Source organism: Puma concolor, chromosome D3, assembly GCF_028749965.1.
Source record: "Puma concolor isolate L17-30 chromosome D3, mPumCon1.1.hap2, whole genome shotgun sequence".
Lineage (NCBI taxonomy): Eukaryota > Metazoa > Chordata > Mammalia > Carnivora > Felidae > Puma > Puma concolor.
In genome coordinates, this window is record NC_141678.1 from 57,313,752 (window position 1) to 57,341,287 (window position 27,536).

Consider the following 27,536-nt stretch of genomic DNA (forward strand, 5'->3'; position numbering starts at 1 on the left):
AGGCCAGCCTAAGGCCACCATTAATTTATTTTCTGTCTCTATGGATTTGTCTATTCTGGACATTTCATATGAATGGAATCATATAACGTGTAGTCTTTGTGACTGGTTTCTTTCTCTTACCATAATATATTCAAGGTTCATCTATGTTGTAGCGTGGGTCAGTACTTCAGTTCTTTGTATGGCCAAATAATATTCTATTATATAGATATAGCATATTTGATGGATTAGTTATAGACATTTGGGTTATTTCCACTTTTTTGGTTATTATGAATAATATACCTACAAACATTTGTATATAAGTTTTTGTGTGGACATGTTTTCATTTCTCTTGGGCATATTAGTGAAATTGCTGGGTCATATGGTAACTGTATGTTTATATTTTTAAACATATTTCTTTATTTTTGAGGGAGAGAGCAAGGGAGGGGCAGAGAGAGAGGGAGACACGGAATCCAAAGTAGGCTCCAGGTTCTAAGGGCTCAGAACAGAGCCTGCCATGGGGCTCGAACTCACAGACCTCGAGATCATGACTTGAGCTGAAGTCAGACACTCAACTGACTGAGCCACCCAGGTGCCCCACATGTTTATTTTTTTTAGGAACTTCCAGACTTTTCCAAAGTAGCTGTACCATTGGCACTCCCACCAACCGTTGTTATTTTCTGTCTTTTTAACAATTCCAGTCATCCTAATGAATGTGAAATAGCAGCTCATGATTTATATGTGCAGTTCCCTGATGGCTAATGATGTTAAGGCCTCTTTTCAACCGTTTATTGGCCATGTGTAATCTTCTTTGGGGAACTGTCTATTCAGATCCTTTGCCTATTTTAAAATTAGGTTGCCTTTTTATTATTGAATTGTAAGTGTTCCCTATATATTCTAGATTCGAGTCCTTTATCATATATGATTTGCAAAAATGTTCTTCTCTTCTGTAAGTTGTCTTTTTACTTTCTTGGTGGTGTACTTTGAAGCATAAAACTTTAATTTTTACGAAGTTTGTTTTATCTTTTTTTTTCTTTCATTGCTTGTGCTTTTGGTGTCGTATCTAAGAATGCTTGTTCTGATCAAGGTCATGCATGTTTACATCTATATTTTTTCCTAAGACTTTTTTTTTCACATAAAAGTTCTTAGTTTATTAACCCTCTCCTGAAAAATTGGCACAGTCACTGCAGAGCCACTGCAGAATCTTTATTCCTTCTGTTGTCCAGTCTCCGGCTCACTTGTTCCCGGCATCAACCCTGTCTTCTGCAGTCCCCCTGACTTTCTTCATTCTGTCCTTGTGTTCCTTTTGCTGTTTTCTTGAGGTCTGTTTCTTCTCACACAGGCCATGTCTTGCAAGTCTATGTTTGGGTTCATTTTTCTTTGCATCATCCAAGGAATCATAAATCATGCCAAAGCCAGTTGTCTTGCCACCCCCAAAATGGGTTGTGAATCCAAATACAAAGATGGCATCTGGTGTGGTCTTGTACATTTTGGCTAGTTTTTCCCCCAAGTATGTCTTAGGTGCTGCTGCCTTTCCAGGGTGAAGAACATCAATGACCACTTGTTTCCACTGAAGTAGTCAGTTGGTTATGAACTTCCTGGTCTAGAGAGTTACTGTGTCATTCATGATGGCAGCTGAGCTTCAAGCAGCCGGACAGGAAAAGAGAGCTTTCTAAGAGTTTTGTAGTTTGAGCTCTAACATTTAGGTCTAGGATACATTTGAGTTAACTTTTACATATGTATGTTTGAGGAAGTGTTCTTTCGTATATGAATATCAAGTTGCTGAAAAGACTTCTTTCCCCATTAAATTGTCTTGGCACCCTCGTTGAAAATCTATTGACTATAAATGTGAATACGAGTTTATTTTTGGACTCTCAATTCTGTTTCACTGGTCTGTATGTCTCTTCTTATGCCAGTAGCATATTTTCCTGATACTGTAGCCTTTTTAAAAATTATTTATTTATTTATTTTGAGAGAAAGAGAGAGAGAGAGAGAGAGAGCATGCATGCACGAGCAAAGGAGGGGCAGAGAGAGAGAATCCCAAGCAGGAACCCAATGCGGGACTTGATCTCACAACGATGAGATCATGACCTGAGCCAATATCAAGACTCAAATGTGTAGCCAACTGAGCCACCCAAGTGCACTGATACAGTAGCCTTGTAGGAAATTTAAAATGGGCAAGTGTGAATCCTCCACTTTCTTCTTTGTTTTGGCTATTGTAGGTCCCTTGCATTTTCATATGAATCTCAAGATCGGCTTATCAATTTTAGCCAAAAAGGCACTTGAAATTATACAGAGATTGTGCTGAACCTGTAGGTTGCTTAGGGAGTATTGTCATCTTAAACATATTAAATCTTCTCCATTTATTTAGGTTTTCGTTAATTTCTTTCAATAATGTTTATAGTTTTCAGTGTTCAAGGATTGTACTTCTTAAATTTATTCCTGTTTTATTTTTTTGATGCTATTGTAAATGTAATTATTTTCTTAATTTCACTTTTGGATTATTCATTCCAAATATACACAAGTACCATTTTTTTCATATCTTGTATGCACAGTTTATATTTTGGTGTATTGATCTTGTATTCTGTAATTTTGCTGACCTCATTAATTAGTTCTGGATTTTAGTGCATTCCTAAATATTTCGTCTATTCAAGATTATGTTGTCTGCAAACAGAGATGGCTGGAGGGAAGATCACATAAAATAGTGCACGTGTCTGGTACCGGGCAAGGTCTCCTTAGGTGACAGTTTCTCTCATGCTTCCTTGTTAGGCACTATTCCCCTCCTGCTACCACAGCTGGGGGTCCCCTCCTCTGCAATCAGTCCTCTGAAGGCCACCGCTGCTTGGCTGAATTCCCAAGAGTTGAACTACATGTATGATCCCTGCCTGAACCAATTTATTCTAAGCCCTGAGCACCACTTTTAGCCCCCTCATTGGCCCTGGCTCTGGCGCCTTCTTCCAGGCAGAAAAGCAATCCCACACCCAAACTGTGCCTCCCCCCAAGGTGTCCCCCAAACAGAGGAAGAATAGAAGTGGAGGTTTTCAACAGCCCTGCATTCCTTCTTCCCAAGGGCATCCACGCATGAGTCCTGAAGGGAGCGGGTCCTTTGGGGGGTGGGGGTAGGGTACTTAGAGAACAACCCATCTTAGCATAGGGTCCCTCAAACCAAATTCTGAATGGCTCCAAATAAACCAAAGTAAAAAGAGCGACATAAATGCTAATTTTATATGAAAATTATAATATCTATAAATTCTGCCCCATATCTATATTACATGCCCGAGCAGCAGTTTTCAAACACTCGACACATTTTTATTGCTTGCACACACGGGTTGGGCCATGGTCCTACCTTGAGGTACCCACGGGTTCAGTGATGGAGATGAGGTGAGCTGTGCGAGGTGGGCTTTGCCTGCTCCCTGACAGAGTCTACCTTAAACAAGGTAGTTCTTACATTGTTCTGGGAGTTTGAGGGGCTTTCAGGTACACAGTCCCCTCTTAGCTGAGGAGAGAGGACCGAGGGTAACCATGGGCTTTTGGATACACCTTGGGATCCCTGGCTGCTCCCAGGGTGGGCCCCCAGCCTTGATGGGGAGAAGCAGATGGTTTCACCCAGCACCAGGCCAGGCTCATCACCAAGCTCTGCCATAGCTGCCCGATGCCCTAGTTACTCCTCTCCACACGCAGGGCGGGGGCTGGGCCAGTCCTCCCACAGAAGCCCAATGTCAACGACCACCCACTGCCTGTGCCCCGTTCCCAACCTCTGTCAAGTCAGGGCAATAAGGCCTCCTCCAGAGGGCCATCATGAGGATGAGGCTGGCACCTGGCACAGCGCAGGGTCTCCGTGAGGGTCTGTCAGTTCCCTGCCTCCTTCCTGTGTGGGGCAGAGGGTTTAGTGGTCAACACTGGCAGTTTACTCCCTCTGAGTCAGGTGCTGTGCTTGCCTCCTTCGGAGGAGTGTCACAATTCGGTCCTTGGGTCAGGGCACCACACTGCTCCCTGGTCTGTGAGCAACCCCAGCTTCGGCTGCTCTGGAGCATGGTAATCAGCAGGGCCAGCGGGGGACAATTCTAGGCACAAGCCCTAAGCCCTGCCTGATGGCCACCAAGCCGGGCTTCTGTGCTGCACAACCAGTCCCAGAGGGCGCAGGGGCATGAGTGCAGATTCCGCCCCAGCGGGAGCCCTGATCCCTCCTCCCGAGCATCCCCCACCCCCAGGTAATCACACAGCTGCACTCCACCAACACAGGATTTCTCGGAGATATTATTCCCCAAGTTGGGGGGGAAAAAAACCAACGCTATTATGAGCAGAGTCTGCTGAAAGAAGGGCTGAGAGCATTTCAGAGATGCATTGCCGTTAGTCGGTTTTATGGCACATTTGCATTTAAATAGATTCTTTAACTCTTTTTCTGAACTTCGCAATAATACAGCCTTAAAACGCTGACTAATAGGGTGACGTGTGCTTAATTTTCACTTTAATTTTAACACTGATACATTGTCTTGTAGCCGTTCCAGCTCAGATGACACTTGCAAATGCAAGTTTTAAACTCTTTGTTGTTGTTGTTGTTGTTCTTTTTGGTTAAAAATCAGACAGTTCCTGGACCTGTGTTACAGAAAAGGTGCTCGTCTTGTAGGCTGGTCCAGCTGTCCCAGGTCTGAGCTCTTCTTAGAAGTCAGCCTGTCGTTTTCTCCCAGCTCCTGACCTTGGAAAGCTGCGGCTTCCTGCAGGAGAGCTCTGCCAGACAAGGATCCCCATTCCCACAGCCAGACCTGCCCTTGCATCAGCCAGCAGCGCTGGGACCGGCTCAAACCCCCTCTCAAGAGCTGACGATTAAGTTTTTAGGAAATTTGCAATCCAGTTCCTCAACAATCATTATTAAAAACTAAATTATGTAAACTTACAAGCAAACAAAACATATTAAAATGAAGATAAAATATACTCAGAACTCGTTACTTCATTATTGTTTTATTACTGTGTCCTTGAGCTCATTCACAGCCGTGGTGGGAGGACTATGTAATGGGATGCAGTCAGGTTATGCTGGTGGCTTAAAATTGGCCCCAGTGGGAGCACTTACAAATCAGTCCCCCTTCTTTCCAAAGAGGCAGTTGCTAACCGTGTACCAGCACCCCACGGAGAGCACCTGATCCAGCCCTGAGTAACTGTGGGACTTCTTTCTGTCTTGTTTGTCAGCCTTGGGCTGGACGTCACCGGTGGCCTCCTCCTACAAAGGCCTCCGTGATTTCTCTTGATGTAGCCCAAAGTAGCAAACAAAAGCAGCTGAATGAGACTGCTAAGCGGTCTGTCCTGTTCCTTGCACACTCCCTCCCTCTCTCGACTCTGAGAAAACTCCCCGCAGGGATCTCTACCCACTCTTCTACTTCAGCCTTGGACCCACATCTCCTAGGAGATATCTGGGGCCTCAGGCCCAGCAGCTGCTATGATCCTGAGGGCATCCCAAGGTTCCGGCCTCCCACCCAGATGGCAGGAGGAGCATTTGACTGATTTCTCTTCCCAGTTTGCACCTCACGGGGCTCTTGCACCTCACCCCTCCTCTCTGCTAGGACCCAGAGGCTCCCTGCTGCCTGCCACAATCTTGACAACTTCCCTCTCTGGGTTTCAGAGATCCACCCCACCCAGAAATCCAGTCAATATGCTTAGAATGGAGGCTCCAAGAGAGAGCGTGAAGAACCGTTGTATATCTTAGTTGGTTAAAAAAAGGAACACTTGCCCATTCTGCCATGACTGAGGCAAAGCATTCTTTTTGTCAAAAAGAGCAGCAGTGAAATGGCCCTAGATGCCAATTCCCAGAGTTTTCTACTCCATGGCCTCCTATCCTCCACTATTGCTCTCCTCTCGTCCTCTCTTCCCTTTTTTTTCATTAAAATTTTTTTCAATGTTTATTTATTTTGAGAGACAGAGAGAGAGCACTCTCTCAGTGGAGGGAGGGCCAGAGAGAAAGATGAGGGAGGGTAGAGGTGTGGGGGGAGGGGCAGAGAGAGAGGAAGAGAGAGACAGAATCCCAAGCAGGCTCCATGTAGTCAGCTCAGAGCCCACTGTGGGCCTTGATCCCACAAACCACGAGATCATGACCTGAGCTGAAACCCAGAGTCAGATGCTTAACTGACTGAACCACCCATTGTCCCTTTTTAAAAAAATGTTTTAAATGTCCCTCCCTTTCTAAATCCTGCCCCTGCCCCAGGGCCCATACGAAGGCCACCACCACCTCCCAATCCCTTCCCGCCTTAGAAACAAAGCGTGGTAAGCGGGGATATTTAAAAGACAGTTAGGGCAGAGGCACCATATTGCTGCCATGGTTGAGAGTGGGAAGCCCATGATGCAGGACTTGCCCAAAAGCCATGTGACTTTCATCCACACCTTCATCCAGGGCATAAAAGTTCTGAAAATTGGGATGGGGGGGTTCCCCTTCACCTCAAATACAGAGAGGGGCTTAGCAGGGCACTTGAAGAGCTTGATTTGCATTCTCTGTGGTTTGGGGGGCACCATGGATGTATGTGCAATGCCTGCTTGGAAAATGTGTGAGAGGCAGGTTAGCTCTGGTTTTCAGCACAGAGCTGAGCAGAGGTGGGGGATGAGATGCTTGCCCCCAGGGGGACATCAAGGAAGAGTGAGCTGGGTCTTAAAAGGATGGCCAGAATTAAGAAAAGCCTAGATCAGGGAGGGCATTGGAGGCAGGAGGAGCAGAGCATAAGTGCAGAGGCTTTAGCAGAAATGGTGTGTTCCAGACTCAGAAGTCCCAGCAGGTTGGCTGAAGTGCAGAGGGTCTTGCCAGCGAGAGCGAGAGGCATTGGAGAAGGCACATGGGGCCAAGTCAGAGCCCTGCCTTCTCAGCCCCTGTCCCTCCTGCTCTGTCTCCTGTGCCAGCTTCCCCACGGCCACTTTGTGTGTCCCCTAACCTCTCTAGATTTTAATCCCCGCTGTGCTGTGACAGCTGCCAGTTCAAATTCTACCTCTGGACTCCTTCTCCTTATAGTGATGCCTTCTTCACATCTCCACTTAGACATCCAATCAACTTTTCAAACACAATACATCTAACTCTGAACTTGTAACTTTTCCCTCAAAACCTGTTCTGTTTTCCTCACCTCTGTGAGGAAATGAGACACCATCCTTCCAGCCAGAAGCCAGGGGTTTTCTCTGTCCACATCCAATTTATCTCCACACCTGGTTGGCAGTCTCTCCAAAGGTCACTTATATCCAGCCATTTCTCACTACCTCCAATTCATCCTCCCTATCCAAACAGCCATCTCCATCTCTTATCCAAACAACTGGCCTCCTATATCCTCTATTCTCTATGGTTTATTCTTTACACAGTATCCAGAGTGATTTTTCTGAACATGTAAGTCAAATCATATTACTCCATTGCTTAAACCTTCCAAATGCTTCCCATAGTACTCCGAATTAAAGCAGAGGGTCTTTACCCTGGTCTAAAAGGCCCTGTGTCTAGGTCCTTTCCATGCTCCAGGTTCACCATGTACCCTCCCAAGGCCCCAGTCACCCTGTCCTCCTCTGCCACCATGGCACACCTCTCCTGACTTGGGGTTTATGCACACGCTGGTCTTCCCATCTGAAATGCTCTTCCCAGGTCTCATTCTTCAGAACTTAGCTTAAATTTCTCCTTCCTGGGGACACCTTCCACGGTCTCCCTGCCACCTTCCATAGAGATTTACTCCCTCTGCCCCACTCTTTAGCCACCATCTCTGCATTTGGTTTTCTTCAGAGTGTTGTATTTTGCTTTCTTCTCATTCATCCCTACAAGGATCCAAGGGCGGTACTGAGAGCTGTCCTAGGTGCTGAAGACATAGCAAGGAAAACCCCCAAGCTCCAGCGTCTTGCCCCCAGGAGGCAAATCCTGCCCAACCCTTCATTCTGCCAACAACGCAGGTACCATAGATGGAGTTATCCTCTTCTTCCCAATGCCCACCTCTCACTTGTCACCCAGATCAGTGGAGGGCATTTCCGTCCCCTCCCTCGCATCAAAAACAAGCTACCTCCTTGTCCCCACCCACAGCTAAATCTGATATCATGGCCATTGACTGCATTTTGCCCTCCAGAACACCCAGGCAAGATGCCCAGCAAGGTGATTTCTGGGCTATGGAAGGAGCCTTGTCTGCAGATACCACAGGCTCACTAAAGAGTGGGGGCATAGAAGCAGGAGGAGGACAGACAGCAGTGTACAACTGTGTTTGGGGCTGTCCTCTTACCTTCCTGCTTTACTTTCCTTGATAAATTAGGTTTATGCCATTTTTAAAGAGCTTTCTAAAGCCTTGTTTAAAAAATTAAAAAATAAATTAAAAAAATAAAGCCTTGTTTTCTGTATCTGCAGACTTTGAGAATGGACTACCCTGGCATCTTCCTGGCTTGAGGTCTGGGGCAGGGTCTGGATAAATGGAGGCATTTTTGTGAGGTTAAAGAAAGTTACCTTGGAGCACTTGGCTGGCTCAGTCAGTAGAATATGTGATGCTTGATCTTGGAGTCGGAGTTGTGAGTTCAAGCCGCACATTTGGTGTAGACATTACTTAAAAATAAAATCTTCAAAATAAAAAAAATAAAGAAAGTTAACCTTTAGTAGTTTTTTTTTCTTGTTTTTGCTCATTTTCTATTGTGGAAAATTTCAAACATATACAAAAGTAGAGCTAATTAAATGATAAACCTTAAACCTCTATACACCTCCCTTTGTGCCAGTCCTGGTTCATCTTTACCCATCCCCCAGAAGAATATTTTAAAGCCAATTCCAGAATTCAAAACATTTCACCTGTACTTATTCTCATAGTACCTCTGAAAGATAAGGAATTTTTTATGTAAATATAATCCAAATAATCATATCTAAACCTTTTTGACAATTTCCTCATATCATCAAAATGCAGTCAATATTCATCTTTGCCTGGTTGTTTCATAAATGGTTTTATTTTTGTGGTGTGTTTAAACTAGAATTCAAGTAAGGTCGACACTTTGCTATTGGTTGATAAAGCTCATAAATTTCTTTTAACGTATAACTTCCCTTCCAACTCTTATTTTGTTCTTGTAAAGTATCGGTTAAAGAATATGCTTCAGCTTTAGACATTCTTGCCACGGTCTCTGCTTCTGGTGAGATTCTCAGTTCCTCTTTGCTTTGTCTTTTCTGAGAGCCAGGTAGGGGAGAGGCTGGGAGTCGGGCTGTGATGTCATCATGCATTTTATGTCCCTGTTTTGGAGAATACACCTCTTCCTCAGCAGGGCCTGGTGCTCCTGCAACCACAGTGCCCATTGGCCAATCTCTCGGAGGTTTCCTGCCACCCCTGACTGCTGGCACTGGGGTGGGGCAGTGGGTGAGGCCCGGGACCTGTTGGTGTTCATCAGAGACCACTGGGAGCACACTTGGGTTTACCATCTTATTGCATTGAGAGGGGCCGACCATGGAGAACTGTAGGTGTCTCAGTGAGTGTTAGGAAGGACTTAGGGTCTGGTTTAGACTTGAGTTGGGTGATACGGAGGAGAGCCCAGGGGGGCAGCAGTTCCCTCTGGACTGGGAGCACTGTGGCAAGGAGGAATAGTCCTGTGATGACTTAATGCATTTCACCTAGGAGTTGCAGGGCCTGAAGTAGGCTAATGCTGTCATCAGAAGCCTCTGTCACTTGCCTTGGGAAGGGGGGGTGGTCCCTGGGCCATTCTTCAGGTTGGGGCAGTATTCCGGTTGCTGTCACTGTTCAGGTATGGTCAGGGACTGTCCTGTTGTTATCTTCATCTATTACATCACAGAGTGGCCTTGTCTGATGGAGGCGTTCTGTGCAACTGCTTCTGTTGAACAGGAGAACATCATGGCCTGGTTGTGGGTTCCAGGCTAGCTCCCAGCTCTCAGGGTGTGTTTTCATCTTTCTGAGGCCCCAACTGCACCTGTGGTTTTGGTCCCTGAAGCCCCACTGCAAGCCTTCTGCACTCAGGGCCTGCGTGGCTGGCTTCTCAGCTTCCTGAGTTTGCTAGGCCGTTGATCACGCAGAGATCTGTCTCTCAATGCTCGTGGCCTTCTCTCTCTGCAGCAGTCTTCTGGCCTAGTCTCTTTACCTTTGGGGACTTATGCCTTAAAAAACAAAACAAAACAAAACAAAACAAAAAACCCAAAACTGTTTTTGTCCCTTGACAGTCATTGAGAGGACTTTCAGGAGAGAGCAGAGGCAGGTGACTGTATCCCACAGCATACGTGACTGGCAGTCCTTAGAGCTGTCATGTGGACCTGCCTCGTCAGAGAGCTGCTCCTCAGTGAAGCCCTGGGCTCGATGAGGGGATGCCCGGAACTTATGTCCAATACATCCCTTCCTTGAGAAACTGAGGGGAATGCATGGACCAGAGGCTGCTATTGGAATCAAGAAGGTTCCAGTTCCCTTATTTAATGAGAACTGCACTTTTTCTGATGGCACTCCACTTCATCATCTGATTTTGCACCGAGGGCTGTGTCATCACAGGGGAGTCTCATGGATTCATTTGTTTTCCAAAGTGGATTCCCATGGCTGAGTAACTCTGTTTCTTCATATCTGGAGCAGTAGAAATATTTGCTTCTTAGAAACTGTCAAGGTAGCAAATGGACACTTTAACAAGAACCACACTTCTCATCTGTGAGATTTAGCATTTTTAATTAGCTAGCTGGGCAGCTACTTGTCTTCTTTAAGGTATAAATTATTAAACACCACGGTGGGGGAAACGTCCGTTTAATGCAATGACATGCTTACACCATTTATGTCTCAGTAACTTGGCTTCGCTCAGTTGTACTCTGTGGAGAAATAATGGCAATTGTATAAAAGAATCATCACTAGGAAGTGATCCCAGGGAGCCAAGAATGTTCTGCCACTGTCATAATTACACATCCCTGGTAATGTGTTAAAGGTGCAGGAAACATCTTTGGTGCTATCAAGAAGCAAGTCAGCTTTGAGGATGGAAAGTCTGATTCCAGTTCTGCAAATCCCCAAATATTTAATGGGGCTCATGGAGAGGAAAGTGGGAGACTGCCAGTGCCAGAGCTGTACAAAATGGTCCGAGATGAAATCAATTTATAACCCCTTTTAAAAAGCTTGTTCTTCTCTATACAATCATATTTTTAAAGAGCCGTATTTGCGTGCTTTGCTACTGGAAGTGAATGTAACCTCTGAATATAACATGAGGAGGGCACATCATTAGAAAGCAACCATTATTATTAATGGTGGGTCAATATTCACAATGGCACCACCTGCAGTGATTTATAGGGCAACCCTTGGGTGCCACGTGTGGTGCACATTTCATTTTCACAACAGCCCTATTTAGCCAGTGAGGAAAGAAAGCCAGAGAGGCCGATGATGTTACACAGTTAGGGAGCGATGATGCTCTGGCTCAAACCTGGGTCTGACTCAGCTCAGGGTCTCCTCCTCCCGGGAGCCTTCCCTGACGTCCACATACCCTCCATGTGGCACTTGAATCACACCCTGGGACCCAGGGCCTATGTGTCTGCCTCCCATGCTAGACTACAAGACTGGGTGGGGAACTTCTTCCTCATTTATTCCCAGCCCCGCCCCAAAGCAGCCTCTGAATAAACTCCTCCAAAATGAACCCTATGTCAAGTCGTGCCCCTCTTTCCTTTGCGGCCAGGCATTGCCACCTCTCTGTCCCTGTGTGGTCTTCTGACTCATGCTCATGGGGACCTGGGGTGTGAACTCTGTGAAAGGGGCCATCTCTTACAGATATAAATAAAGCATGAAGTGATCAGCATTGGGGATGAGTCTTTTCTAAAAACAGAACACAACAAGGGACAAGGGGCAAATGTTGAGAGATGGCCAGCAGACCGTGAGGACAAACCTCCGCACAGAGATACGTTTTGTAACTGAAGTCTTGCTGGCAGCTCCCTGCAAGTAAGCAAAGGCAGAAAGGGGCCAGGAAGTTCATGGTGAAGGTCAAAGGTCTGTGCAGTTGGAAGACTGGAGACAGTCCAGGGTAAGGGGCCACAGCTCGATGACTCAGGAGGCACAGAAGCCTCATTTTAAACTTAGACCCATATTCATATCCATATTTGAGGAAGAAAAACCATTCACAAGCAGCAGGCTCTGGAAGGGAATGCCAGGTGGACTAAATGGTGTGTAATTATATCAGACATTATAGTAAAGTATGAGCTCCGAGCTGAGACTGCCTGAATTTGAATTCAGCTGTACCACTTTCCTGTGTGGGACCTTGGACTAGTTAACCCATCTGCCCCAGTTAAACCCTCTGTAAAACGGGGATGATGATAATATGCATTTAACTGCTTGTTCTGAAGATTAAGAAGGTTAATACCTGTGAAGTGCTTGGGTCAATCAACATGGCCAACATGGGCCAGGCACCTGCTAAATGTCAGCACTGTCGTAAGTGCCAAACACGTGCTAAGTCACAAGATCCCCTTACAACTTGCCCCCTGAGGGTGGTACTTTTATTAGCATCGTCCCCATTTTGTAGATGCAGAAACTCAAGTACAGGTTACCTACCACCTTCCCCAAGATCACACAGCTAAGTAGCAGCAAAGCCACGGGTTCAATCTGGATACTCTGGTACCACTTCTCTAACCACTGTGCGACGCTGTGTCTCAAAAATGCTTTTTTTGTTAGTATCAAGGTACCTGTTGTAGGTTAAATTGAATTGTTTCCCCAAGAAAGATCCATTGAAATCCTAACACCTGGTATCTGTTTGTTCCCATTTGGGTAGACTTTTCTTTCCCCTACATGTGTCTAAATTTGTTAGGAGTATTTCACATATACAAGGGCTCAGGTAACTGGTGATGGGGCTCACCAAATGAGTAGGTCCTCTGTCATAATATCACACCTGGCCTCAGGTGATGAAAGCAAATCAGTAAACGAAAATTCCATTTTACATGAAAATAAATTATTTCCTTCCAAGAAGAATTGATTAAATTCTGGCTCCACTGTTACCTTTGAAATATGCTTGACTCCTCTCCTCTGTCCTTCATCCCCCTCTACCATGATATCTCTCTCTCTCTCTCTCTCTCTCTCTCTTTCTTGGTAGGAAGGAGAAATGGTGAGGGGGGAGGAAACACTCTCCTTGTCACTTCTCTCTGACCAAGAAGCAAGAACTGATTGGTGATATGGAAATGGCAGGACCCAGAGGCATGGGCCCTGGTCCAGGGCACATCCTGGGTCTGAAGGGACATTTCAAGCCAGCAAGTGTAAGCCATAGCTCAGCAAGGAACTCCTGCTCTGACAAAGAAGTACTGAGCAGATATAAGCCAGAAATCTCTATAGCCACTGAAGACCGTGTCAGAAAGTGGGAGGCAGAAGGTAGTACTTCACAGCAGGACAACATTCTTGTAAAAGAATAGAAGGACACCGACTGCCAAATTACAGAGGTTATTTGGGGGTGGGGGTGGGGAGACAACAGGTGGCTTCTGTTTTGTTCTCATTTTACTTTGTTCTGTGTTATTTTTTTGTGCTTTCCATGTATTATTCAATAAACACCTATGACTTCTGGAATTAGAAAAGTCATTTTTAAGAATATAGCATGGGGTGGAGAGAAGATGGTATATTTTGCAAGGTATCATGAGTGATGACATAAAAGTCACCAACTGGAAGATCACTATTGAGGGGCATCTGGGTGGCTCAGTTGGTTAAGTGTCCAACTTTGGCTCAGGTCATGATCTCACATTCATAAGTTTGAACCCTGTGTCAGGCTCTGTGCTGACAGTGTGGAGCCTGGATCCTGCTTCAGATTCTGTGCCTCCCTCTCTCTCTGCCCCTTTCCCGCTCATGCTGTCTCTGTCTCTTAAAAATAACTATTAAAAAAATGTTTTAATAAATTCTAAAAAAAAAAAATTAAAAAATAAAAGATCACTATTGAAAAGCAAGCTGTAGGGGTGCCTGGGTGGCTCAGTAGGTTGAGTGTCTGATTCCTGATTTGGGTTCAGATCATGATCCCAGGGTTGTGGGATTGAGCTCTGTGTCAGGCTCCATACTGAGTGTGGGAGCCTGCTTGAGATTCTCTCTCTCTCTCCCTCTGTCCCTTTCCCCCACTCTCTCTGTCTCAAGTAAATTAAAAAAAGAAAAAGGCAAGCTGTAAACTTTATTATTTTTTAAAAATATTTTTTAATGTTTACTTTTGAGAGACAGAGAAAGAGACAGATTGCAAGCAGGGCAGGGGCAGATTGAGGAGGAGACACAGAATCCGAAGCAGGCTCCAGGCTCTGAGCCGTCAGCACAGAGCCTGACCCGGGGCTCAAACTCATGAGCCATGAGATCATGACCTGAGCCGAAGTCGGACACTTAACCAACTGAGCCACCCACGTGCCCCAGCAAGTTGTAAACTCTAAAATTTTACTGTGAAAAAATATTTTGCAACTGATAAGAAATGTTGAAAACTTGGATAGCGAAGAATTTGTCAGTGTCTGCAGTATTAGGAATCAGTGAGCACATTCCTGACTCCGGGCTCTTACACTGGCCTGCTCCTTGTGGCCCAGCAATTTCCCCCAGACTTCTGCCTAGCATCCTTCCTCACTTCCTCCAGGTCTCTGCTCCAACGTTTATCAGACTACCCTGAATAGAAAGCCCTTCCCACACCCCATTACATGTGTGTCTATTGTCTTCTTCCCCTCCCTGGAAAGCCATCTCCATGGTAGCAGGGACTTTACTGTTTGTCTACCACTACATCCCTGAGACCTGAAACAATAGATACAATAGGTACTCATTAAGTATTTGTTGAGTGAATGAATGAATGAGGGAATGAATGAATAAATGAGTGAATGCATGCATGAAATCAGTTAAATGTTTCAGGGGGTGTTACAAGTGTCATTTTCTGGCACTGGGTCAGGAGACCAGGTTGCCTCCTCATAGGGCACCTGACGATGACACATATACACAACATAAAGCAATGGCCTTGGCCCCAAACTCCAATGTGTTCAGTCCCTGGGGAGTTTTTCCAGTCCATGAGAAAAGAGTAGAGAAATCAGACATGCAGAATGCAGACTGAAGTCCCTAAATGCTAACTCCCACTGAAAGGAACCAGGATAACTTAGAGAAATGGCTGATTCCAGACCTGAGGCCCAAAGTATATAACATAAACCTGGCATACTTTGTCATGCCTGAAAACAAGGAGCTTTTGGGGCACCTGGGTGGCCGGGGCGACTGGGTGTCTCAGTCGGTTAAGCTTCTGACTTCAGCTTAGGTCATGATCTCACAGCTCGTGGGTTCGAACCCCACGTTGGGCTCTGTGCTGACAGCTCAGAGCCTGGAGCCTGCTTTGGATTCTGTGTCTCCCTCTCTCTGCCTTTCCTCTGCTCACGCTCTGTCTCTATCTCTCTCAAAAATAAAAAAATTAAAAAACAAAACAAAACAAGGAGCTCTCAACTACTGCCAGACTGATAACAAAAATCCAAGAGCCAACTTGAGGGGACTACCATTGCCCAAAAAGGAGACCATTTGAATAATGATAACAATGCCTTGAAACACATCAAATATATTGCAATCTATGAGTTCATATTGATACTCAAGAAAACCTCCCCAGATTAATTGACCATCTTGGGAAGCTGCTAAAGCACAAATTTCTTATTCTGAAAATTGATAAAAGGAAAAAATCGAGCATTTATCGAGCTTTCCTCTACAGACTATATTTCAAAATAATCAAAGAAGGGATGATTCTTTCTCTAGAAAGCCATTCTAGCTAATAAATGAAGAAGCAATGAGATAATTAGAAAATCACCATTTTGTGAATTCCTAATGCAAACCAGATCCAGGTAGTAATAATTAATGGCTGCAAACCACTCACTAAAAGTCAGTGGAGTATATTATGATGAATGGATCAGGGTGAAAACCTAAGCCCACTGATCAATGTTAGTTAGCATCTCCAAAGGTAGGCAACGAGACTTAGACTTACGTGCTCATTGGGGTGATGCAAGAGGAAGCACACAGCACTTCCTAGAGGTCATTTTGGAAAAAGGTAAGTAAAGTCTGAATCTAATCGAGGCTTTGACTCTAACTTCCAGGAGAAGGAGCTATCAAGGATAGAGTAACAGGCTAACAGACAATCCCAGGAAGCAATAAGCCAAATGCAGAAATGTTAGAAGTTCTACTAGACAAATACTTCAGGCTTTTCAATAAGCATATGGTTTAGGGGCACCTGGGTGGCTCAGTCAGTTCAGTGTCAGACTCTTGATTTCTGCTCAGGTCATGATCTTACGGTTCATGCGATCTAACCATGCATCAAACTCCATGCTGACTGACAACATGGAGCCTGCTTGGGATTCTCCCTCTCCCACTCTCTCTCTGCCCCTCCCCTGCTTGTGTGCTCTCTCTCAAAATAAATAAACTTAAAATATATATATGGTTTAAAAAAAGAGGACGGTATTGTTAGATCAAAGGAGATTGGAGACATCACAACCAAATACAGTGTGTGGCCCTTATTTGCATTCTGATTTGAACAAGCCAACTACAACAATACGTTTTTTAGATAATTAGGGAAAAGTGAATATAAGCCAGATATTAGGTACGATTAGAAATTACTTATTTTGTTGAATATGATAACATTGTGGTTCGAGTTTTTAAGTTATTACTTTTTAAAGATACATACTGAAGTATTTGCATGTAAAATTATATATTATTTGGGGTTTGCTTTAAAATACTCTGGCAAAATACGTAAGGGAGAGAAGAGCTGAGACAAGAATGCTGACAGGTGGGTGGGTCTTTGGGGGCAGCTGTTGGCTTCTGCAGCTTTACACCATGTAGTTTCTCATCCACCTGGGAGAGGACTGCTTTGCCTTTTTAATTTTATTATTTATTTATTTGTTAAATGCTTATTTAATTTTTGAGAGAGTGAGAGAGAACAAGCATGAAGGGGTGAGACACAGAGAGAGAGAGAGGGAGACAGAGAATCTGAAGCAGTCTTGTCAGTGCAGAGCCAACACAGGGCTCAAACTCCTGAACCACAAGATCATGACCTGAGCCAAAATCAAGAGTCAGGTATTTAACTGACTGAGCCACCCAGGTGCCCCAAGTTTATTTATATTTTGAGAGTGGGGGAGGGGCAGAGAGACAGAAGGAGACACAGAATCTGAAGCAGGCTCCAGGCTCTGAACTGTCAGCCCAGAGCCTGAAGTGGAGCTCGAACCCTCCAACCATGAGATCGTGTCCTGAGCTGAAGTGGGACACTTCACTGACTGAGCCACCCAGGCACCCCAGAGAAAAGAGTTGTTAAAACTATACATGTTTTCCATTGAACGTGTGTATATAAGGGAATATGGAGAATTGCTATTTTACGTTCATAACTTTCTGTAATTTCCCAATCATAACTCAGAGAATTACGAATAAGATAGAGATTCCCCATATTAAATGCCTCTGCACACAGTTTGAACAAAAATCATGTTCATCAATATTTAAAATTATTAATGTGACAAATGAGCTTACTTCTTGCTTGTTAATTTATCTAACCTAGTTTGGACTGCTGACAATACTACTCACAGGGGATAATGTACATCTAAACTTTTCTGTGTTTTGTTGTCATGGCACTTCTGGTAGAGAAATCAGCCTCACAGAGGCGTGTTGACTCGAATGGCAGAAGAGAGTTTACAGTAATTTCAGCAAGCTCAGGATATCCATTTTTAGCTTCAATCAAAAATGAAACAAATAATGTTGTATTTTAAGAATTCATCTTCAGTCTTTGATCAGTAGCTGGGGCCATCAATTTATCCTGTAAAGTTGTAGTTCAATTTAAATTACCCATATCCTTTGATTTTAAAAAATAGATTCCAGAGCCACAGATTCCTTACATGTGCAGTATCTTTTGATGGAAAATAAAATTCAAATTCATAGGTGTGCAAGTGTGCAGGAATAGGCTACCATCTACATTTCTGATTGTTGTTGAGATCTGCCGTGAAAATCTACAGAAATTCCAAATTTTGCCTTTATCTTTTGATCTTTTCTTGCATTCCTTTGTTATTTTTAAGGAAGTTTTAAGGTCATTAAAAATATCTAAGCTATCAGAAAAATCAGCAAGTCTGGATGTCCAATTCACATCTCTAAATATTGGATCAAACTGATTCCTTATCTCACAGAAACATAATGAATTTGTTCTGTATTTTATTCTGACAGAATTCTCCCCCGCGACAAGTACTATACCTCAGCATGCAGTAAGAAATTATACTCCACTTCTATCCGTCACATAAAAGTAGGATGGCCTTGAATTTAATGCATTTGCCTTTATGTAATTCACAAATTCTTAATCACTAAATACACTATTTAGTTCACCTAATGTTTTGGTTTGTTGGTTTGTTCATTTGTTTGGTAGCAAGACTTTCTCAATGAAGGAAGCAGTGCTTAGATTCATGAGCTCCTTAATCCCGATGACTGTTCCAGAACATTCTCCTGTGCTCCTGTGTATTCAGCTGGCTAGCAAAACATACTCTTACAGAAAACTTTAGCTCCAAACCACATTTGTTGACAATGTATTCTTTCACAGTTTTATATAGTTGTATTTTATTTGGTTGTATAGAGCTAGTTGTATTAATTGGCAATGAGGTTAAAAAGAACTGTTCACAGGGCACCTGGGTGGCTCAGTCAGTTAAGTGTCCAACTTCAGCTCAGGTCATGATCCCATGGTACAGTGAGTTCAAGCCCCGTGTCAGGCTCTATGCTGGCAGTGTGAAGTCTGCTTTGGATCCTCAGTCTCCCTCTCTCTGCTCCTCTCTGCTTGCACTCTCCCTCTTTCAATAATAAATAAACTTAAAAAAAGAGAAAAGAACTGTTCACATTACCATCCTGTTCAAGTTGCACATGTACTAGAATTGCCACATTAACAAATCTATGCATTCTTTAAGCTACAGTGAAAAATTCTTCACTGGTTTATTTGCTCTGTGGGTTGGATTTCTGTACTCAGAAGTTCCTGACTATGTCAAGCTATGGTCATTGAAACATGGGATCAAAATAAGTGAGCCTGGCTGGCTCACTCAGTAAAGCATGTGACCCTTGATCTCAGGGTTGTGAGTTTAAGCCTCACGTTGGGCCTAGAGCTTACTTTAACACACACACACACACACACACACACACACACACACACACACACACACTAAAATAAAAAATAAAATAAACCACTGGATTGTTACTTTCCTAATACAGCTAACAATTTGCTAAATTAAAAACAAGCTTGATTTTTATGGGGCGCCTGGGTGGCGCAGTCGGTTAAGCGTCCGACTTCAGCCAGGTCACGATCTCGCGTTCTGTGAGTTCGAGCCCCGCGTCAGGCTCTGGGCTGATGGCTCAGAGCCTGGAGCCTGTTTCCGATTCTGTGTCTCCCTCTCTCTCTGCCCCTCCCCCGTTCATGCTCTGTCTCTCTCTGTCCCAAAAATAAATAAACGTTGAAAAAAAAAAATTAAAAAAAAAAAACAAGCTTGATTTTTAAAAAGTTATACAAATAAATAAATGCTTACATTTCTCATGTTTTTGTACACTTTCAGATTTTGATTGACAAACTAAATTTAAAATTATACATGTTGTAATATGTATCTGGTACACAGGTCACACCATACACGATTTATCATGTAAGCTTAACAAATCCAAACTGGTCTACATCCTGCTTCTTGAGATGAGTCCAATGACACACACTTTGAGGTCACAGCAAACTCAAACTGCCATGAAAGTTTCTCAGTGTTGACTCCCAATTTCTGTACTTAACTTCTCGTGAATCAGAAACAAACAGGCTGTGGACACCAAGGTTCACAGACTACAGTTTGAGTAGCACTTCATTGTACTCTTCTCTCTACTTTTATGTGTTTATCTGTTTTCTATCACTGCATAACAAATCACCACAAGCTCAGTGGCTTAAAACAACACACGTTTATTATCTCACCATTTCCATGGGTTAGGAGTCTGAGAATTCTTAGCGGGGTCCTCTGCTCAGGGTCTCACAAGGCAACAGTAAAGTATCAACTGTGCAGGATTCCCATCTACTGGCCCGGCCTGGGAAGAATGTGCTTCCAAGCTCACTCAGGTTGCTGGCAAGTTCAGTTCCTTGCAGTTGTAGAACTGAGGTCTGTGCTCCTATGAGCTGCCGCTCTCCATAGGCAGTTCCAGCATGGCTGTTGGCTTTATCAGGGCCGGCAGGAGAGAGGCCTTATTGCTTTGAGTTTCTTTTAACAAGCTTGCCTGATTAGGTCATGCCCATTCAGGTAAATCTCTTTTCATTAACTTAAGATCAATTCATTAGGGACCTTAACTACATTTGCAAAATCTCTTCACCTTTACCATATAATGAAACCTAATAATGGCCATAACATTAGGAGGTGGTGATCATGCAACTGCCTTAGAATCTTGTTTAAAGGGTGTGTTTTAAAATTTCTTTAATAATAATAAAATAAATTATAGGGGAGCTCAGTCATTGAGTGTCTGACTCTTGATCTCGGCTCACATCATGATCTCATGGTTCATGGGATTAAGCCCCACATTGGGCTCTGTGCTGATAGTGCAGAGCCTGCTTGGGTTTCTCTCCCTCCCTCTGTCTCTGCCCCTCCCCCCCTCATGCTTTCTCAAAATAAATAAATTATAAATAAATTATATAAAGAATATATAATATAGAGATAAAATATAATAATTTATGTATAGAAAAGCAAAAATCTATTAGAATAAATGAATTCAGTAAAGTTGCAGGATACAAAATCAATTTATAAAGATCAGTTACATTTCTATACAGTAATAACAAATTATCAGAAAGGGAAATTAAGAAAACATTCCCATTTATAATTGCATCAAAAACAATAAAATACCTAGAAATACATTTAACCAAGGAGGTGAAAGATTTTTACACTGAAAACCATAAGACATTGATGAAATAAATTAAAGAAGACACAAATTAATGGAAAGATATTATGTGCTCATGGATTAGAAGAATTAATATTGTTAAAATGCCCATACTAAAACAATCTACAGATTCACTACAGTTCCTACCAAAATTCCAATGGTATTTTTCATAGAAATAGAACATCCTAAAATTTGTATGGAACCACAGAAGAGCCCAAACAGCCAAGGCAATCTTAAGAACAAGGCTAAAGCATCACATTTCCTAATTTCAAACTATATTATGATGTTATAGTAATCAAAACAATATGATATTGGCCAAAAAAACCCAACACATAGTTCAATCGAAAACAGTAGAGAGCCAAAAGATAAACCCAAGTATGTATAATCAATTAATTTACAACATAGGAGCCAAGAATATACAATGGAGAAAGGATAGTCTCTTCAATAAATGGTGTTGTGAAACTGGGCAATCAGTCATATGCAAAAAAGAAGTAACTGGATCACTATCTTACACCATACACACAAATCAACTCAAAAGGGTCTAAAGACTTGAACATAATACCAGGAACCATAACACTCCTACAAGAAAACATAGGGGGTAAACTTCTTGACATTGGTTTTGGCAATGATTTTTTGGATTGGACACCAAAGCAAACAAAAGCAAAAATTAATAATTGGACCACATCAAACTAAAATGCTTCTGCACAGCAAAGGAAACCATCAACAGAATGAAAAGGCAACGTTCTCCCAACAGAATGGGAGAAAAGACTTGGAAATCATTTATATGATAAAAGGTTAGCATCTAAAATATATAAAGAACTCACACAACTTGGTAGCAATTAAAATAAAACAAAACAATTTGATTAAAAAATGGGCAGATGAACTGAATAGACAGTTTTCCCAAAAAAAGGCATACAAATGACCAACAGGTACGGGGGGAAAAAGCATTCAACATCACTCCTCACTAGGGAGATGTTAATCAAAACCAAATGAAATACCACCTCACACCTGTTAGAGTGGGCTATCATCAAAAAGACAAGCTATAACAAATGTTGGTGAGGATGTGGAGAAAAGAGAACTCTCATGCACTGTTGGTGGGAATGTTAATTTTTGCAGCCATTGTGGAAAACGATGATCTAGCAATCCCACCTCTTGTATTTGTATAAGAAAAATGAACATATCTTTAAAATAGGGGCACTTGGCTGGCTCAGTCGGTGGAGCATGCGACTCTTAATCTCAGGGTTGTAAGTTCGAGCTCCACCTTGGGTGTAGCGATTACTTTTTTTAAAAATCTTTAAAATAAAATTAAGAAAAAGCAGCCTTTGCAGAAGTAACAGAATGACAGTGTCACGTGGACTTCTCTCTCATCACACTGGCACTAGAGAGTCTGATGGTCAAGGGGACACACCATCTTTGATGACTCAGGTTTCTATGGAATGAAATGATGAATGCTGAGGGGCACAATGAGGTTGATGGTGGATTTGCCTCCAGGGAAGCAAGGCTCCTGCAGTCTGTTGGTCAACGGCTCCAGTGCTATTAGTGGGGCTTTCAATTAGAGCTCCAGGAGGCTGTCTTTGCCCTTATCTTGTCAACACTGTCAGCAAAACTTTGATGGTTGTTCAATTTTCCAACAAAATAGAGCTGGGAAGAAGAGACAACGTGATAGACAACAGAGTGAAGATTTAGAATTATCTTGGGAGTTGGGAATGTCAAATTAACACTAAAAAGATTAATTTGCAAAAGGATGAAGGTCAGGTTTTACACAGACATTCTCCAAATCACTAATAAATTGTGGGTAAGGACACCTGGAAGAAATCCTATGAAAAAAAGACTTGGTGATCTCAGTCAATACCAGGCCCGGCATCAACCAAAAGTTTGATGTAGCAGTGAAAATGATGAGTCCATCAATCCTCCCCAGAGAGCAGGGAGTTGAGGCTGCACTGCCCGCCCCGAGGACCACCTTGTATGGGTGTTATACTTGAGTGCCTCCTCCCTGGCCTCGCAGTGGCCAGTCTTTTCCTTCCTCCCTCCCTGTCTGCTAGCTCCGTCATCATATGTGCAGGACCACTTTCATACCCATACACCCAACCTTCAGCAGCTCCTGACTGCCTATCAAATAATGTGCAAACTTTGGCCTGACAGTCAGAGCTCTCTGTATCTGGGCCAGCTCCTCTTTCCAGTATTCTTCTCCCTACATTCTCCTATATGTTTCAACCAAATTTGATATCTCTCCATTCCTTGAATATATTTCTCCCATCCCCTCACAGGGTGCCATCTTTCTCCATAGTCTTCCAGCTGCACCTGCTGAAAATTCCAGTCCTTCCTGCCCCTTGCCTTATCACCCCCACCTCTACCTCCAATTTCCTACCCACAAAACTCCATGTTTTTATTCTTCTCTTATCGATATATGTATTTTTTAAATCATGTCTAATTTGTGAGTGTTGGGATTTCTGGGTGAAGTTCTGGTGTTCATCTGGTGGAATTAGGCTTAGGGAGGGTCCCAGAAATGCCTGTATCATGCTTCTTCTCCTCACTTCTCCTCATGGGGCCCCAAACTGAGGAATCTGTGTATAAAGAACATTAGTGGAATGAGAATAAAATGCCATGACTAAATTTGAACCAATGCCCTTGATCCACAAAGTAGAACCCACTAGGGCAATTAAATTGGAATAGGCAGCTTTGGCTTGAAGTCAAAGTGAGACTCTTACTCTTTCCACCTCCACCACCACTGTAGACAGAGAGAGAGGCAGAGACACTGAGAGAGACAGAGAGGTCCCAAGTGGGCACTGAGTCCACTCACCAGAGTAGACACTGAAAGTAGAAACAGCAGGTAGCTAGCCAAATAGTAAGCTCCAAGTCTTACCATGGTATAAAACAGAAAAGTGAGGAGTGCACCACAAATGGGTGGTGATCTTTTATTTTTTTAAGATTTTATTTTTAAATAATCTCTACACCCAACATAGGGCTCAAGCTCACAACCTCGATATCAAGAGTCATACCTCTACTGACTGAGCCAGCCAGGCACCCCTGGACGGTGATCTTTTAAGGCTCAGCCACCTAGTTATCCAGTAAAATAGGGCCCATTGACTACTCAGGAACCTACCCAACCACAGGTGCAACTTCCCATATAGAGGGTGACTGGGGCAGAAAGAGAGGCATGGAGAGAGGTACAGGATTATTCTATTCCCTACTAGAAACTGCTGGGGAACAGGGCTATTGTGCACATGTATAAATTATCTTTTTATAATGTCCAGTTCCTAGTGGATACCTGCTACATGGTACTCAATAAATTTTGTACCACTGAATTTGCGATTTTCATCTTTAAAACTAGTTTTCACAAGTTTGAGTCAGCAAGAGACATGGTATCCAGAATGGAGAGAAGTCTAAGAAGTGTATAATATGAGCAATAGTTGCAGAATTTGGGTCATTTCTAGGGCCGAGGGGGGCTTCTTCTATATTACAGAAACAAGGTCGAATAAGGACTAATGACTGCGGAAACTACAGGGACGTGGCTTAAGTCTCTGATAACGTCAGGAAGATGCTTCCAGCAATCAGTCCTTCAAACAGAGGGAAGGGCTGCCTTGAGAGGCTGCCTGAGCTTAGAGCAACACAAAGGAGATTCTGGCGTTGAGTCGGGAATTAGACTCAAGAGCTTCCAAATCTGAGTCTATGAAAATGGACTTCATGTGGGATTTGAAAGAGAGATAAGAGAACGATTTAGCCAAACATTTTAAAACCAGATTTACATTCTTAAAATCCCATTTTTTTAAAAAAAGGAATCCTATTTCTTTTCTCTTTATCCACCCTGCAGATAATGTATTTCAAAGACACTTGTGCCCCACGTGTTTAATTATGTTGTATTATCACTGGGTCTATGGAGTCAAATATAATCAGTCTCTGAGAATATTGGGTTTTTGCACCATTATGTCCTGAAATCATTTATATCCAGGCTTAAATGGATTAAAATCAACATCCTTTTTCTCTGAAAGTTCAAGGTTATCTATTACTTTGAAGTTGGTAACTAGCTTTATTTATAGGGACACAGCTGGCATTTGACTGAAACATTGCTGCACCAGGGTTGACTGTGGGCTTCAGACAAAGGCCAGATTTTACTTAAATTGCTACTTTTTTCTAACAAAGGATTTGTTACAAAATTAACAAATCTGAAAAAAAATTAACAAATCTGAAACTGTTCAGGGCAAACAATAGCCTGTATATGTTTAAATATATGAACTAATAAAAGCTACCATCTGAAGCCCAAGAGAAAGTCAGCTATTTGCAATTTTACAACTGGGTGACTGCTCTTTTAATTAATGCGATGAACTTGTGAATTTAGCCCATTTAATTATAGAGGAAAAGCTGCATTTTGTTTAGTGCATATTTGGTGTGATTAAAAATTTACTGGAGAAAAATCATCCATGAAAGGTATTTTAACATTTTTCTAAATGCCTTAATGAAATTTGGTGAAAAAAAAAACACAACAAAGAACTATATTTTGTAACTAATGTTGAGTGATTTTTCTAAATCACTAGCTGAGCTAGATTCGGTCAGAATCAGCCTGTCGTAAATCAGCAGTTGCTGCCACAATTCACCAAAATAAAACAAATGATAGAAAGGTTGTTTATTCACTTGAGCCCCTTCTATTAGTCATTTGCTACAATTTTATTTTATTTCATTCTACAGCTTTCTTTGTCAATTAAAGGTCAGTAATTTCTCTTAGTATTTCATATTAAATTGTTAAACCAAGCTTATACAATGCCATTAACTTGTTCTGCCAGAGATTTGATGGGGGCTGGGGAAGGCAACTCAATATAACCAGTATCATGGATCAAGTATCAAGTTCATTTTTTTTTTATTATGTTTTTTAGAGAGAGATTGAGAGACAGCATGCACAAGCTGGGGAGAGGAGCAAAGGGAGAGAGATAGAGAGAGAGAGAGAGAGAGAGAGAGAGAGAGAGAGAATCTCAAGCAGGCTCCAGGCTCAGAGCAGAGCCCAAAGCAGGGCTTGATCCCTCAACACTGGGAACATGACCGGAGCCAAAATCCAAAGTTGGACACTCAACTGGCTGAGCCACCCAGGCACCGTTAAAGTTTAATTTTTTTTTTTTTTTTTAAGTTTATTGTGCACCTTCTATGTGGCAGGCACCATCTCAGGCTGACGGTACTGGATAAGCAGTATAGACCAGATTTCAGGCTCTGGGAACTCACAGCCTGATAGTCAAGACATATGTGTCAAAAGCCACTGGGGCGCCTGAGTGGCTCAGTCGGTTAAGCGTCTGACTTTGGCTCAGGTCATGATCTCTCAGTCTGTGAGTGCGAGCCCCGCGTCGGGCTCTGTGCTGACCGCTTAGAGCCTGGAGCCTGTTTCAGATTCTGTGTCTCCCTCTCTCTGACCCTCCCCCATTCATGCTCTGTCTCTCTCTGTCTCAAAAATAAATAAACGTTAAAAAAAAATTTTTTTTTAATAAAAAAAAAAAGCCACTGTGTTAACGATACAGAGTAGAGATGGTGAAATGAAGGGCACTAAACCAGCAAATGCAAGAAGAAACAGTGAATGAGGTATCTTTTTAGAAACCTTTTGACTTTGGGGTCCTTCGCCAAGTTTAATGAAGAGTAATATAATGTGTTTAGATTCCTTTTTGAAAATAAATTTTTTTGAGTGTTTGTTTATTTTTGAAGGAGAGAGAGACAGAGCGTGAGCAGGGGAGGAGCAGGGGAGGAGCAGAGAGAGAAAGGGAGACACAGAATCCAAAGCGGGCTTCAGGCTCTGAGCTGTAAGCACAGCGCCCATCGTCTTGGGGCTCCAACCCACAAACCATGAGATCATGACTTGAGCCGAAGTCAGACACTTAACCAACTGAGGCCGCCCAGGTGCTCCTGGTTCCCTTTTTATTTTTAAATGTGAAAAAACATACGTATTGGTTAATTTTATGTGTCAATTTAACTAGGCTATGGAATGCCCAGATATTCTGTTAAAAATTACTCTGGGTGTGTCGCTGAGGGTGTTTCTGGATGAGCATTTGAATTTGTAGGCTGAGTAATCCCACTTGCCCACCCCAATATGGGTAGGTCTCATCTAATTCCATTGAGGCCTGAATGGAGCAAAAAGGCAGAGTAATGGAGAATTCACTCTCTCTCCAAGCATCTGAGTTGGGACATGGACTTCTCCTGCCTTTGGATTCAGACTTGGACTAGAAGTTACATGGTACACCATCATCTCTCCTGCTTCAGACTCAGATGCAGCCTCCATAATCACATTAGCCAATTCCTTATAATAAATTTCTTTACATAATACCTTGTTGGTTCTATAGAGGAACCCTGACTAATACAACAAAACCTGGTTAACCTGTGAATATCCATTAGTTTCCAGTAGAAACGAGTAGAAATTCCCTGGAAAGTTTCTCAACTCAAACAAGTTGAACTGATACTAAAGTATTCCTTTCATCGACCTAAAGGAGCACGGGCATTATGTAGAATATGCTGGTCAATTACATTTTCCAGTTAGGTGCAGACTAATCCGTTTCTCTCCCAAAGACTCCAGAGCACTCTCCTTTCTCCTGTGACTTCCACCTTCAGAAATGAACACTGTAATCTAAAGAAGAGAAAACAAAGTGGCATCTGGGACATTGTTTCTGAAAATGGGGTGCTCAGATCACTCAGGGCTCTGAGAAGAGGGTGGATTTCTGGGTCCCCTCAGATGCCCCTGGGAACCCTGTGGGGGCAGATGGACTCCAGGGACCCCTATGCAGCCAGAGCAGGTCACACAACATGGCCTGACAACCATTTTCATTG

At 42.9% G+C, this 27,536-nt stretch overlaps 1 long non-coding RNA gene and 1 pseudogene across 1 annotated transcript in view; both read right to left on the reverse strand.

Moving 5' to 3' along the window:
- LOC147575586 (uncharacterized) overlaps window positions 1-27,536 on the reverse strand; it is a 63,584-nt gene that overhangs the window by 10,240 nt on the left and 25,808 nt on the right. Inside the window, exon 2 of the long non-coding RNA XR_015242537.1 lies at window positions 8,408-8,517. This is a non-coding gene — a long non-coding RNA (uncharacterized LOC147575586). The remainder of the gene's footprint in view (window positions 1-8,407; window positions 8,518-27,536) is intronic.
- Window positions 1,189-1,705, reverse strand: LOC112868290 (small ribosomal subunit protein eS24 pseudogene; annotated as a pseudogene).